This window comes from Eschrichtius robustus, chromosome 6 (genome assembly GCF_028021215.1).
Source record: "Eschrichtius robustus isolate mEscRob2 chromosome 6, mEscRob2.pri, whole genome shotgun sequence".
Lineage (NCBI taxonomy): Eukaryota > Metazoa > Chordata > Mammalia > Artiodactyla > Eschrichtiidae > Eschrichtius > Eschrichtius robustus.
This window is the reverse complement of record NC_090829.1, coordinates 3,426,405-3,439,779: the sequence shown is the minus strand read 5'-3', so window position 1 is coordinate 3,439,779 and position 13,375 is coordinate 3,426,405. Positions and strand designations below refer to the sequence as shown.

Below are 13,375 nucleotides of genomic sequence, written 5' to 3'. Positions count from 1 at the left end.
ATTTCCTAGTAGAAAAGAAATAAACCAAGCTGTACTTCCTTTTTATTTCCTCAGCTGCCCAGAAATGTGTCTGCAAGGCAATCAAGTTTTCCATAATGTCTGAGAAAATAAATGAGCCAAGAAAAATCTCAAAACACTGGCAGAAAGAAAAATATTTGGTGCTTAGTTGTGTTTCTTTTTAGATAGGAAAGAGGGGAAAGAAATCTTCCAGAAAGTTTGCTAAGTTACTTTAATGAAATGCAATGCATGCATCTCTCTCCATGGGCCATGCGGCTCTCAGGGTGCAGCTTGTCTGCTCTGTGCCCTTCTGAAATGTTGGAATCGACACAAAAGGCATCTTGTCGACAAAATGTTCTTTCAGGTCAGCTTCACATCCTGGGCATGTTCCCTGTAAACCTCGAAAACTATATTCAAAAACATTCTGAAACAAAAAGGTTATGAATCAAAGTTCTTCCTTAGGTATTCAAAGTATTTTCATCATTAAAGGTGCTATTTTTCTGGCAACTCAGTTCAATGCCTACTCTAAGAGACAGGGTGCACCATTAAGTGGTTAAAATACCCTAATTAATCAGAAATGGAAACAAACATTCTTTCTGACAAGCGGAGCCTGATTTTTCCAGCAATTGTTGATCCTGGGCTGGTGTTCAAACCAGTCACAGCAGCAGAATCGTACGGCAGTGACTAACCTTGGAACCTTCACTTGCAGATTCCAAAGCTGTCATCTGGCCCTAGAAGCTAAGATTTTTCTCTGCTCTCAGGCTGAAAGAAAGGCCCCTAAAATGGTTCTCTTGAAATTTTTCTGGCTAACTGACTGTAGGTAAGTGGCATAAGGGACCCGGGATGTCATAAAACTGAGCCTAACCTTTCACGCTGCATGAGGATGGGTTATCTGTCCTGCTCACTTGTGATTAATTGAGCAAAAGACATCAGTTGGTCACCTGTGTTTTCCTTTACACGTCACCACTCTCAGCTTCCCTCTGGGGACCTCGCTAACGCCTAGGGAGATCCACAAGATCGTTTTCCTCCTGCAACAGGAGGTCAGACGCCAAACGGTTCATGAACCCAAAGTTCAAGGAAACTCAACTGAATCCTCACCACACAGTGGTTCAAGGACTTTAGAAGAAAGGCATTTTAAATACTGGGCTCTGTCACCTCCTTTATTAGGGCTCTGCTTGGACCTGCCTTGAAAATAAGTTGCAAACTTGCTCTCAAAGCTCTATCCATCCCCCTGTGAACACGTGGCTCTTTCCCTCATACGCTGTCAGTAAGAGCATGAGTTAGTCCAGCATGTTGGCCACATCTGTCAGAATTCTAGGTGCATATAGCCTCTGACCCCACAATCCCACCTCTTGGAATTTATCCCACGGACACATTCATTCATATATATATTCATGTGTATATAATATACACATTCACTGTGGCTTGTGTGACATGACAACAGTCTGGAAACAAATGTCCATTAACAGAAGACCCAGTGAGTAAGTTTTGGAACATCTAATCATTCTACTAGTATGTGGCTATTAAAAAGATAGTAACGTAGAGCAAAATAAAGTATAGAGAGGTATGGAAAAATGTCAAAGTGTTGTTAGTTAAGGAAAAAGTAAGTCACAGCACGATATATAGAGGATGATTCCATTTGTGTAAAAGATATATATAGGTATGATCTATCTATCTATCTGTCTACCTCAATCTGTCTATATCTAGCTGTGTATCTATCTATGCATCTATGTATCTATCTATCCACCTCTATCTCTATCTCTATCTATCCATCTATCTATCCATTTCTATCTCTATCATCTATGTATGTACGTATGTATATATCTATCCATATCTATCTATCTATACATCCATCCATCTCTGTCTATATCTATCTATCATCTATGTATGTATTTATCTATCCATATCTATCTATCTATACATCCATCCATCTCTATCTGTCTATATTTATCTATCATCTACGTATGTATGTATGTATCTATCCATCTCTATCTCTGTATCTATCTATCCATTTCTATCTCTATCTCTATCTATCATCTGTGTACGTATGTGCGCACTTTCTCTCTCTCTCTCTCTCTCATTAAAGGACAGCCACTCCTGAAACACGTGTTTCATTGAGATGTAAAACTGTGCTTGCCGGTATCCAACTGTTTCCCCAGCAAGTCTGGAAAAAAGGATTTTGGCAGCACGCTTATGTAGATTGATTAAATTACTTCCTTTGCAGAATTTGATGGAGTGGGGAATGAGGAAGGATGACTCAAGAGCACAGGGTAAATGAACTAAAGAAAACAATTGCTGTCTGGAGCTGAAAACCAACAAAATGCTGTGGAAGAGGGATGTCTGGCTTGGGGGGGAGCAAACTCAGCCCGAAGTCCTGAGCCTGTTAAGCCAGGCTGAGGCGCTCTCCTGGACTTTCTTTGAGAGGCAATATCTTGTAGTGGCTTTGAAGTCAGGATGTCCTGGGTCCCAATGCAGCTCCATTTCCTACTAGCTGTGCAACCTCAGGCAATTTACTTAACCTCTCTCAATCTCAGTTTCCCTAGCAGTAAAATGGGGATCTTCACTGTCTCATCTCACAGAGGGCTTGTGAAGACCGAATGAGACCATCTGTAACAAGTTTCCCCTAGTGAACCATAATGGTAACAGGTGTCATGGTTTTGTCTTTGTAAATAATACTGTAAGTACACTCTGATAAAACAATACCAGAATACTATAAACATGGGATTTTAGCTTCAAATTTGGACCAGTTCCCCTGCTTTCTGGCCCTTTCACTGATCTATGGTTCTCAGATCATGTAAAACTTCAGTGTCCCTGTAAACCACATTGACCCATTTCAATGGAAAAGCAGAAATTTGGCCAAAGTTAAATATTTTAATTTATTTAAAATTTAGCAAATTTTACCAATTTTCAAAAAAAGTATACCATTGGATAGAATTTCTCAGCTGTCAAGTTTTGTGTGTTTGTTTCTCATAATTTTTTGTAATTACCACACTCACTGGCCTGTCCCAGAATCAAGTGTAAAATCTTAGTTAATTTCACCCCAAATCAGGTGCGTTACTTTTGAACGTTTCCTGCATCGTTATGTGTTGGTGCTCTAAGAGTTTGATGGCTTCCAGACATTCTGACAGCTGCACGGATTTGAGACTGTGTCAAGACAGGCTGTTAACTAAGCTGTTGAGCTTTCCCTAGACTCTGGAACCACCCTCACCGGCACTCTCCCATCATACGCAGGGCCCTCCCATCTGGGGCTGTGCCCTTGGGAAGACAGACCCTTCGGTCAGAGAGAGCAATGAAAAATCACCTAGAAATGTCCTTCTCCTTCTCACTAAGGACACCCGAGCTCATTACAGTACTCTATTATTTTTATTTAAAATTATATGTCATGTTCAACATACAGAAAAGTGTGCAAGTCAATATAACAAAACCCAAGGACATGCCACTTCAATGGATCAAATCTTATCATTTTGCCACGTTGCTGAATTTATTGTTTATCAGTCCCAGGCACATTTTTATTCTGTTTAAATATATGGTAATCTATTCTTTTACTAATTCAACTTCAGAGAAAATGAGGCCGGATTAATTCAGTTCTCTCAAATGGAATTTAGGTGCATGGTATCATTTCCTGAGCCTGGCAATGCTGGCACTGTGTTCTCAAAGGTCATTTAAATAGGCTGTGTCCAGGCTATGACCAGGGCAGCAAAGCGGATGCCACAGTGAAGTCTGAATCATCAAGTTCAGTTTGTACTAACCGCTGATCCCGCACAATTCCTCCATCCTGCGTGTCTTGGGCGATCTGACTTTGCCACGCCTTTCATCAGGAGCCGGAGTGGATTTCCCCTCCCTCTGAGTTCGGGTGACCCTTGCTCTGATCACTGGAGTGCAGAACTGAAATTCTGCCCCTTCTGAGACTGCACGTTCCGAGGCTTTGCAGCTCCTACTCTCACATTATTTCAGAAGTCAGCCACCACGTAGGAAGTCAGTCTACCCTGAGGCAGCCATGATGTAAGGAAGCCCAAGCTGGCCGCGTGGAGAGGCCACGTGAAGAAAGAGAAAGGTCTGGCCGGCCCCTGTTAGTCTGGTCATCCCAGCCGAGATAAAAGACATGTGGGCGAAGAAGTTACCTAGGATGTTGCAGCTCCAGCAGACACCACCCAGAAATACCACCCAGGTGAGCCCAGCCAGACCCCAGATCACAGGAAGTAAGACCTTGTTGTTTAAAGCCACTAAGTTTTGGGCGGTTTGTTGTACATCACTGAGTAGCTGAAACACCCAGCCTCTCTGATAGTTAAGAATAAGCACATAACCCAATTCTGGCCAGTGAGATGTCAAAGGCAGTTTGTTAGAGGTAGTGCGTGCGTGTGTGTGTGTGTGTGTGTGTGTGTGTGTGTGTGTGTGTGTGTGGCAGGGTAGGTTTCTGGAAGAGGTGTTTCTTCCTGTAATGAAGACACGTGAGGAGAAACTGCTTCTCTTCCAGGCTTCGGACGCAGTTGTTGCAAACAGGATGCCCAGAGATGTGCTAACTTGTGACACTGAGGGGACAAGCCTGGGGATGAAAGGCATGTAGGGGAGGGGAGGGCAGAGCAACAAGATGGCATCGGGATGGTCTAGTCCCACCAGAGAATTAACAAACTCTAAAACCAGCGACCTCCGCAGTCCTTGCTCTGTGAGATAACGCTCCTTTAAGTCACTTTTGGTCTGGAATGCTGTAATTTTCTGTCCAGTAACTCAAACACTATTGATATGTGACCCGGGTGAATAGAGAGGAAACTTCCCCTTAACACCAGCTGGATATTACTTTCTAATCAACAGTCTAGCTCTCAGCACCATCACCCAAGGTGCTAAAAGAAACAGGATAGACATGTCTTCACTCAAACGTATGAAGATGTATTGCCTGTGAGTTCAAAAAAATCCTGCTAGCTTTCCGAAATACCACGTCCAAAAAATGTCCCCGTAACTATGACACCAACACACGTTCCCCACATAATGGTATTTTCAATGTTGCCCCAGGTCTGAAAACTCACCTCCTCGGTTTCTGGAGACCCAATTTAAATGTATAAAGAAATCTGATATTCTCTACAGGAGGTCAAGCGTGGGTACATCATTCTATTACTGAAACCAGCTCAAGATACCAGAGAAAAATTTGAACACATATAAGAAACATTTTGAAAAGCTAAATAATTCACATCAATGCATGATGTTTGACAGCCCTAACCACAAATATGTATATGCAAAAGATGCAAATGTTCATTTTTTCTTTTTCGAATATTTAAAAACACAATAATACGTAATTAGCGTACAGTAGCAGGCAGTTAAATGGCTACAAGTGTATGCACTGAGGTCCTGATTTGCATGCAAATTCCTCACCTGATATTAAGTTGAGTGATTAGATGGTGCTTTGATGGCCACATAACTTAGCATTTTAAGTATAAAGACAAGTTCTGTTCAGAAGTCAAGTTTTCCATTTAAGATAATTACTATGCCATGAGCTTTCTACTTACAAATTTTCTTTCGGTAAGTTTGCTTAGTAGAACGGCACCGAATGGCTGGCTATTTTGTACTTTTGGGAAATCAACTGAAATCTGCTAGCCTCCCTCATTTTCTTTGACCCACACAAACAAAAACAGTGAAAGTGGGCACATCTCACAGCATGGAGTGTTATGAGGCCAGCCTGGGGTTCCTGAGGTTGGGGTCCCAGGCCTGGGCCTACTGTGTGTCCTTGGGCCCAATCACTGAACTTCTCCAGTTGTCAGGTTTCCCATCTGCAAGGGAAACACAGTATCCAGTGCTGTCCGGTAGAATTTACTCTGATAATGGCAATGCCCTATACCCGCACCGTCCAATATGGTAGCCATTAACCACACGTGGTTGTTGAGCACTTGAAATGTAGCTAGTGTACTCTGTATAAAATAGACAACTAATGAGAACCGACTGTACAGCACAGGGAACTCTACTCAATGCTCTGTGGTGACCTAAACAGGAAGGAAATCCAAAAAAGAGGGGTATATATATATATATATATAGGTATTGCTGATTCACTTTGCTGTACAGCAGAAACTAACACAACATTGTAAAGCAACTATACGCCAGTAAAAAAAAAATGTGGCTAGTGTGACTGAAGAACTGAATATTTAATTTTGTTTTATTTTATTACTTTACATTTAAATTCAATAGCGACTTGTGACTAGTGGCTGCAGTATTAGACAGCACAGACCCCTTCTTAGGTAAATGTTGTTTATTGCTTCCTCCTCAACCTCCCACTTAGTCTTCTCTTCCCTACATTCACTCTCCCACCCCCACCCCCCCAAACTCTCCAATGTTTTTATATTTCGCTTAGAATTAAAGGTCAGGTACTCCTCCATTGCCATTCCCACGTAGAGTCAAGAGCGCAGAATTAACCTGCAGCATTAACCCGCGTCTTGAAATGGAGAAGAGCTCCAGGTCTTAAGAGCTTCTTTGATCTTCCATTAGAGCCCCAGTTGGCGAGTCAGGAATTATTTGGATGGGATGAGAGCTGACATTTATCGAGTCAAAAGGCAGCACTGATGTGGCTTCCTATTTTAGGATAATGTCAGCTTCAGTTAGAAGCTCTACTGTCCAAAGGTTCTGCTAATAAACATGGCCACGTTGTCAGGAGGGGCCAGCTGTTTGCCGCACATCATCTCCTGTAATTACGTGGGGTGGTTCCTACCGTGTGCTAAGGTCCAGAACTGATCCGAGACTGGGAATGTGAGTAAGATTCTCTCCTCTTCTAGAAAGAGCCCAGGTCTAACAGACGAGCCTGGACGGTGTGCTGTAAGACTACGGGAGCAGAGATTAAGCAAGGAAAGGTTTCAGGAAGGAGGTACCACGTGGAGGGTGGTAAGGAGTTTATTAAAGCAGCAAGGATGGAGGGAGGCATTTCTGACCAAGGGGCATGGCTTCTTCAGGGCTGTCAGTTGATTAGGGCTAGCCATAAACTTAATATTTCAGTTTCAGGGAACAGAGCAAGACAGTAGTGGTGATTTTGCCATCTCTCACCAACTAGCTCTGTAACTACATGATTTCTGAAGTACGTAAAACGATTCGAACTTTGGGTTCTGAATCTTTGCTTATTTCAAGGGGCAACTTCCCTTCCTTGATAAAGGACAAGAGGTCTACCCCTTCCCATCCCACTCAGCTGGACCCCTTGGTTATTGTCAAGGAAATTCTAAGGCCTGTCTGAAAAAAAGAAGTGTTCTGAAGGTACGAAGCGCAAGGTATAGAATCCATGGTTCAGAAAGGAGACAAAGAACTAGGAAGTTGGATAAACGGCAAGTACGGTCATTCGCAAGGCTGATTTCCCCATCAAAACAAAATCATCTTTCATCACCAGAGTAACAATCTTGGCGTACAAACCTCACTTCTGAGAGTCTCGTGCTGACCTCTGGGAAACAGAGACATTTAGTCTCCGAGATGTTTGTTTTCCTACATTTCCTTTTCCTACAGTGAAGTCATTGGGGCAGATGAAATATACACGGGTGGTGTGGGCCTCTCTGGCGCGCTGCGGAAAGACATTTCTTCATTATTGCGATCATCCATTTAATTGCAGCACTTAGGTGCTTGTACAAGCAATTACCCTGCCCTCGCCCCTGCCATTTAGAAATTTACAGGCTAAAAGAAGGATGATGACTCAGACAGGATTATTAAGGCCCTATAAACAAATACATGCTCATTATAGAAACATACAATAAATATTTGCCTTATGTGAAAGCCACCGGCTAACGTAAACGGTGGGTGGATGCTGGCAGATTTGGCTTGAGAAATGATGCTGTCCTCACCTGCTGCTGCTGAATCCCTGCAGGAGGTTGTTTCCAAGCTCCTTCCCTCGTTTCAGACAGTTGTTCACAGACGTTGCTGTACATTAGAATCATCTGGGAAGCTGTTAAAAATCTGGTCGCCCAGGTTACCCCCCAGACCAATTAAATTAGAAGCTCAGGGGTAACCCAGGCCTCAATATTTTTAAACTCCTCGGGTGATTCTAGCATGCAGCAAAGTTTAAGAACCTCTGCTGTAGACTTCAGAGCTGTCATTCCTAGTTTTGGAGATTTTAAAAAATACAGATTTCTGGGCCTCACCTCCAAACCTACTGAATCACCATCTCCAGAGGTGAATTTTGACCTTTAATTTAAAAAAACTTCAAAGCCAGTCTGATGCCTGCCCTTAGTTGAAAACCTCTGTTTAAAGCACTGAATTTCAACTTCTCCTCTGGTGTGCATATGAACTGTGAGAAAGATGAAAATAAAAGAATATGGGCCATTAAAGACTAAGTAGAAGATATTACTTTCTGGGACATTTCTTTTTTTTTTTTTGGTTTCAACGTTTTATTAAAGTGTAACACGCTTAGAGACACATGCCCAGACTCTAAGTGTACAAACCATGTAATCAGCACCCAGCACCAAAGCTCCCCAGTCACCCAGGAGCCTCCCGTAGGGCGCCCCCATGCCCCCCGGGAACCACACACCTGATTTCTAACATTGCTTCTGCTTTTGAAAGTTTGATCTGTTTCCGTTATCAAACGGAGATATCAGGAGAGTTGGCCTATTTAGATGCAAATAATTATTGAGAGAGAGTTAAGAGGTCAGTAGTATTTTGAGGGCAAATGGCCTAATACACCTCATACTGCCCTTTTTTTTCTTTTTTTACAAGTAATAAATTTTATTAGAAGTTGAGTATCTGTTAATTAGCAGGCAGCTATATAACTTAACTATAAAGCCACTACAATTCAAACATTGTAGCATTACTACATGAATGAGCACATATACAAATTAAACAGAAAAGAATATCCACAAATAGTTCTAAGTATGTCTGGGAAGTTTGATTGTGATAAAGTCAAGTTATAATCTTTAAAATTGATGCCTAGAAAACTACACACCCATTTAAAACTAAAGTCTGTACCTCACACTACATAACAAAATAAATTACACCAGTTGCACATGTAAGAAGCTTGCAAGTTGCCACTTTACCCTAACAAGATGCGTCTTTTACAAATGTTTTCTCCCACTCTGTGGCTTGTCTTTTAGTAAAAAAAAAAAAAAAAAAAAAAAAAAATCTAGACACAGACTTTATATCCTTCATAAAAATTAACTCAAAATGAACCACAGACCTAAATGTAAAACACAAAACTATAAAACTCCCAGCAGATGACATAGGAGAAAACCTAGATGACCTTGGGTACGGCAATGACTTCTAAAATATAACACCAAAGGCACAATCCATGAAAGAAAGAATTGATAAGCTAGACTTCATTAAAACAGAAAATTTCTGCTCTGTGAAAATCACTATCAAGACAATGCTCTTCTTTTATGGTTATTCAAAACAAGAGGGAATTCCCTGGCGTTCCAGCGGATGGGACTTGGCGCTTTCACTGCTGAGGCTGGAGTTCAATCCCTGGTCGGGGAACTAAGATCCCACAGGCCGCACGGTGTGGCCAAAAAAAAAAAAAAAAAAGATTGAGACTGACATATACACACTACTACATATAAAATAGATAACTGATAAGGACCTACTGTATAGCACAGCGAACTCCGTCTACTCAGTGCTCTGTAATGACCTCTATGGGAAAAGAATCTAAAAAAGAGTAGATATATGTGTATGTATAACTGATTCACTTTGCTGCACACCTGAAACTAACACAACATTGTACTAAACTAAATCAACCATACCTCAATAAAAATTAAAAAATAAACAAATAAAATTTAAAAAAACAATAAAATAAGAAAGAAGAAAATGAGGGAAAAATACCTTCCCGGAGATTCACAGATTGTGAGTTATTGGGTACAATTTTCCAACACTTTATAACATGCACCCTAAGCCTTGTGACAGCTCTGTAGAGGTAAGAGCTGCTGTCACCTCCACTTAACTGATGAAAGCTTGGAGCCTTAGCTGGGAAGTGAGTAGCCAAGATTCGGCTGTCGGTCCCTCTTATGTGGAAGGCCCCTCCATGCCACACTCTCTCCCACATTTGTAACCAATTGAGAATTTAACCTCCTATAAGGATCAGCATGTAAAAGGTCTCCGGGCATTCACACTACGAATTTCGGATCATGGGCTGTTACTCATTTGGCTGCTTCTTTAAAAGTCTATTCCCTCAATACTTTATGGACTATCATTCTTAAATCACATAGATGAGTTTTTAGTTAATGTGCGTTTTCTTTTCTGATTAGAAAAGCAATTTATATTCATTGTAGACTAAGATAAAAATATAGAAGATATTAAGAATTGTGCATGATACCTAAGAGTTCTTTAAAAGTAAGACGTACCTTCAAGAGCCTAGCTGGGCAGTTTCCTGGAGGAAGAAGAGTCAGTTACTTACTTATGTTTGGGTGCTTTTCAAGAGATTTGATGTCAGTAATTTATTTCTAAGTATTTGTAAGTACTCTGGAGTTGGTACAGACCTGACACTCCATTCTATAGAGGATGCAAACAATTTGAAAGGATTGCTAACAATCTGATCTCAGGTTTCCATCGATTACCAGTTGTACTGCATTTCCCCACAATTTTTTAAAAACAGTTCCTATGATCAAAGAACGTTTCCTCTTTTTCCTACTTGTGAACAGTATATTGGCTGAAATTACGGTATTTAGAAATTTATCATCAGGACATCTGAATTCTTAACCGAGATTCCAGGAAGCCATGAGGTTTCTGGGCAAGGGAGACAATTTTTAAAAAGCAAACCTACCAGAAGTTTATACCTTTAAATGCATGTGGCTTTTTTCTGGAGCAGGAAGCTGTGTACCTTTTTCAGTGTGTTCCCACCGCTCAAAGTATTCTGGGGGAATTGCAGGAAGCAGGGGCAAGGCAGCTTTGAGCGGCCCAGCCCAACACTGACTCTCAGTTCCTGAACTAAATGGCGCAGGAATTTTCTCAGTCAGCAGTGACTCTGTCAAAAGCCACTGATTACATCTCTAAATCTGTCCAGTCAAATCACCAAACAGTATTCTCACGGTACCTCAGGGAGAGCAGAACCAAAACACTGTTACTCTGGGAGCTCAGCATATACTTACAGGCTCGAGGAGCTTGAGAGAGGAGCCAGGGCGCCCTCCTACCTGAGCCCGAGCGATGGAGACCACGGCAGCTGGGTACACATGGCTTCGCTCTGTGATACCAAGAACCAGGGAATCAAGACATCTCTACAGGATCCCAGGTACGGTGGCTCAAAAGAAAGTAATCTCTTCCACTTAAACATGAATTCTGGCATGATCTACTCATCACTCTGCCTGTAATAAAAGCTGATACTTTTCCTTCCACGTATTTCTCAAATCTCTTACATATACACATCCATAAGATAGGGGTACCGCAGTTTTTTTCAATCATTCCCCAATTGCCGGGCATTCATTTTGTTTCCAGATTCTTCTTTCCTTCACCGCAATGATGATGCAATAACATTCTTGCGTATAAAATCGTGCATACTGGTGCTTTTATTTTTATGGGCTAGTTTCCCAGAAGCTGAGTCATGTAATACATGATATGTGTGTGTTTTTGCATTAATAGTTTGCTTTTCAAAAATTCACCAGACCACAGCAGGGTACAGTACTCCCTCCCCCCACCCCAATCTCTCCATCTACCACGGTGGTGAATAACCAATTCGATGGGAGGGATAATATCTCATTGTAGTGGCTGAATGGTAGGCCCCCTAAAAGATATGTCCGTGTCCTAATCCCCAGAATCTGTAAGTATGGTCTCATTTAACAAAAGGATCTTTGCACTGGTGGTTGCCAAGGGGGAGGGAGTTGGGGGAGGGACGGAGTGGGAGGGTGGGATTAGCAGATGTAGGTTAGTATATAGAGAATGGATACACAACAAGGTCCTACCTAGAGCACAGGGAGCTATATTCAATATCATGTGATAAACCATCATGGAAAAGAATCTCAAAAAAGAATGTATATATACGATACATGCATAACTGAATCACTTTGCTGTACAGCAGAAATAAACATATCGTTGTCATTCAACTATACTTCAACTAAGAAAAGAAAGAAAAAATAAAAATAAAAAAGGGTCTTTGCAGATATCGCTAAGGCTATCTAGATGAGATCTTCCTGGATTATTTGGTGCTCCCTAAACCCAATGACAGGTATCCTGTAAGAGACACAGAGCGGGAAGACATGAGGACCATGTGAAGAAGGAGGTGGAACCTGGAATTATGCAGCCACAAGCCAAGGAACACCTGAAGCCACTGGAAGACAGAGGACAGAATCTGTCTTTGGAGGGGGCATGGCCCTGACCTTGATGTCGGACTTTTCACCTCCAGAACAGTGAGAAGAATATATTTCTGTTGTTTTAAGCCACCAAGTTTGTGGCAGTTTGTTATGGCATCCTTAGGGAACCAATATACTCATTGTTACCATAAACTTGTGTTTTCCTGAAAACTACTGAGATTGAACATATTTTCCTGTGGTTTTACTGGCCATTGGAATTTGCTTTCCTGTATATTGACTATTCAGAGCTTTCCCCCACTTTTCAAAGTTGTTTTTTTCTATCAATTCTGATGAACGCTGTAAAGATGCAAGACATTAACCCTTTGTCTGCCACATGTTGTAATACATCTAGCTTACGTCTGTTGAGTTTGTTTATGGCATGTTGGGTCACATGATTAAAACAAATTACGTGGTACAGTGTTAGCGTCTTATCGATTGTAAACATTTCTCTGACATCTGGGTTATAAAAATATTCTCCTTTAAAATGTTTGTGGTTGGCACAAAGATGGTCCCCAAAGATGTCCATCACCTCATCCCTGGAACCTGTGACGACACTACCTTCCATGATAAAATGGATTTTGCAGGTGTGATTAAACGTACAGGCCTTGAGATGGGGACAGTAGCCTGGATTCTCCAGGTGGGACCAATGTAGTCATGAGCGTCCTTAAGACGGAGCTCCTTTTCCAGGTGTGGTAAGAGCGAGATGTGACTGTGGAAGAACTGTCAGAGAGATGCCATACTGCTGCCTTTGAAGAAGGAGGAAGGGGGCTACAAGCCAAGGAATGTGGACAAACCTTGGGAATGGGGAGGAAATGGATGGTCCCTCAGAGCCTCCAGAAAGGAATACAACCCAGCTGACACCTTAGCCCTGGAGACCCATGTCAGACTTTTCCCTACAGAACTGTTAGGCAGAAAATTTGTTTTCCTTAAGCCACTAGGGTAGTGATGATTTGTCATGGCAGCTGTAGAAAACGAATACATATTTATTGCTCAGTTTAAAAATTTGTGCCTTTATCCATCTCTAATTTACTCTTTGAATGTACATTTATCCATCTATAATAACTCATAGCTATTTATAATGTTTTGTTAGTTTCAGGTGAACTGCAAAGCGATTCAGTCCTATATATATATTATACATATATAGGTATATATATATTCTTTTT

General features: G+C 41.5%; 1 protein-coding gene across 15 annotated transcripts in view; it reads right to left on the bottom strand.

Moving 5' to 3' along the window:
- The window catches only part of THRB (thyroid hormone receptor beta), a 387,344-nt gene that overhangs the window by 175,895 nt on the left and 198,074 nt on the right, over positions 1-13,375 (bottom strand). The window lies entirely within an intron of this gene.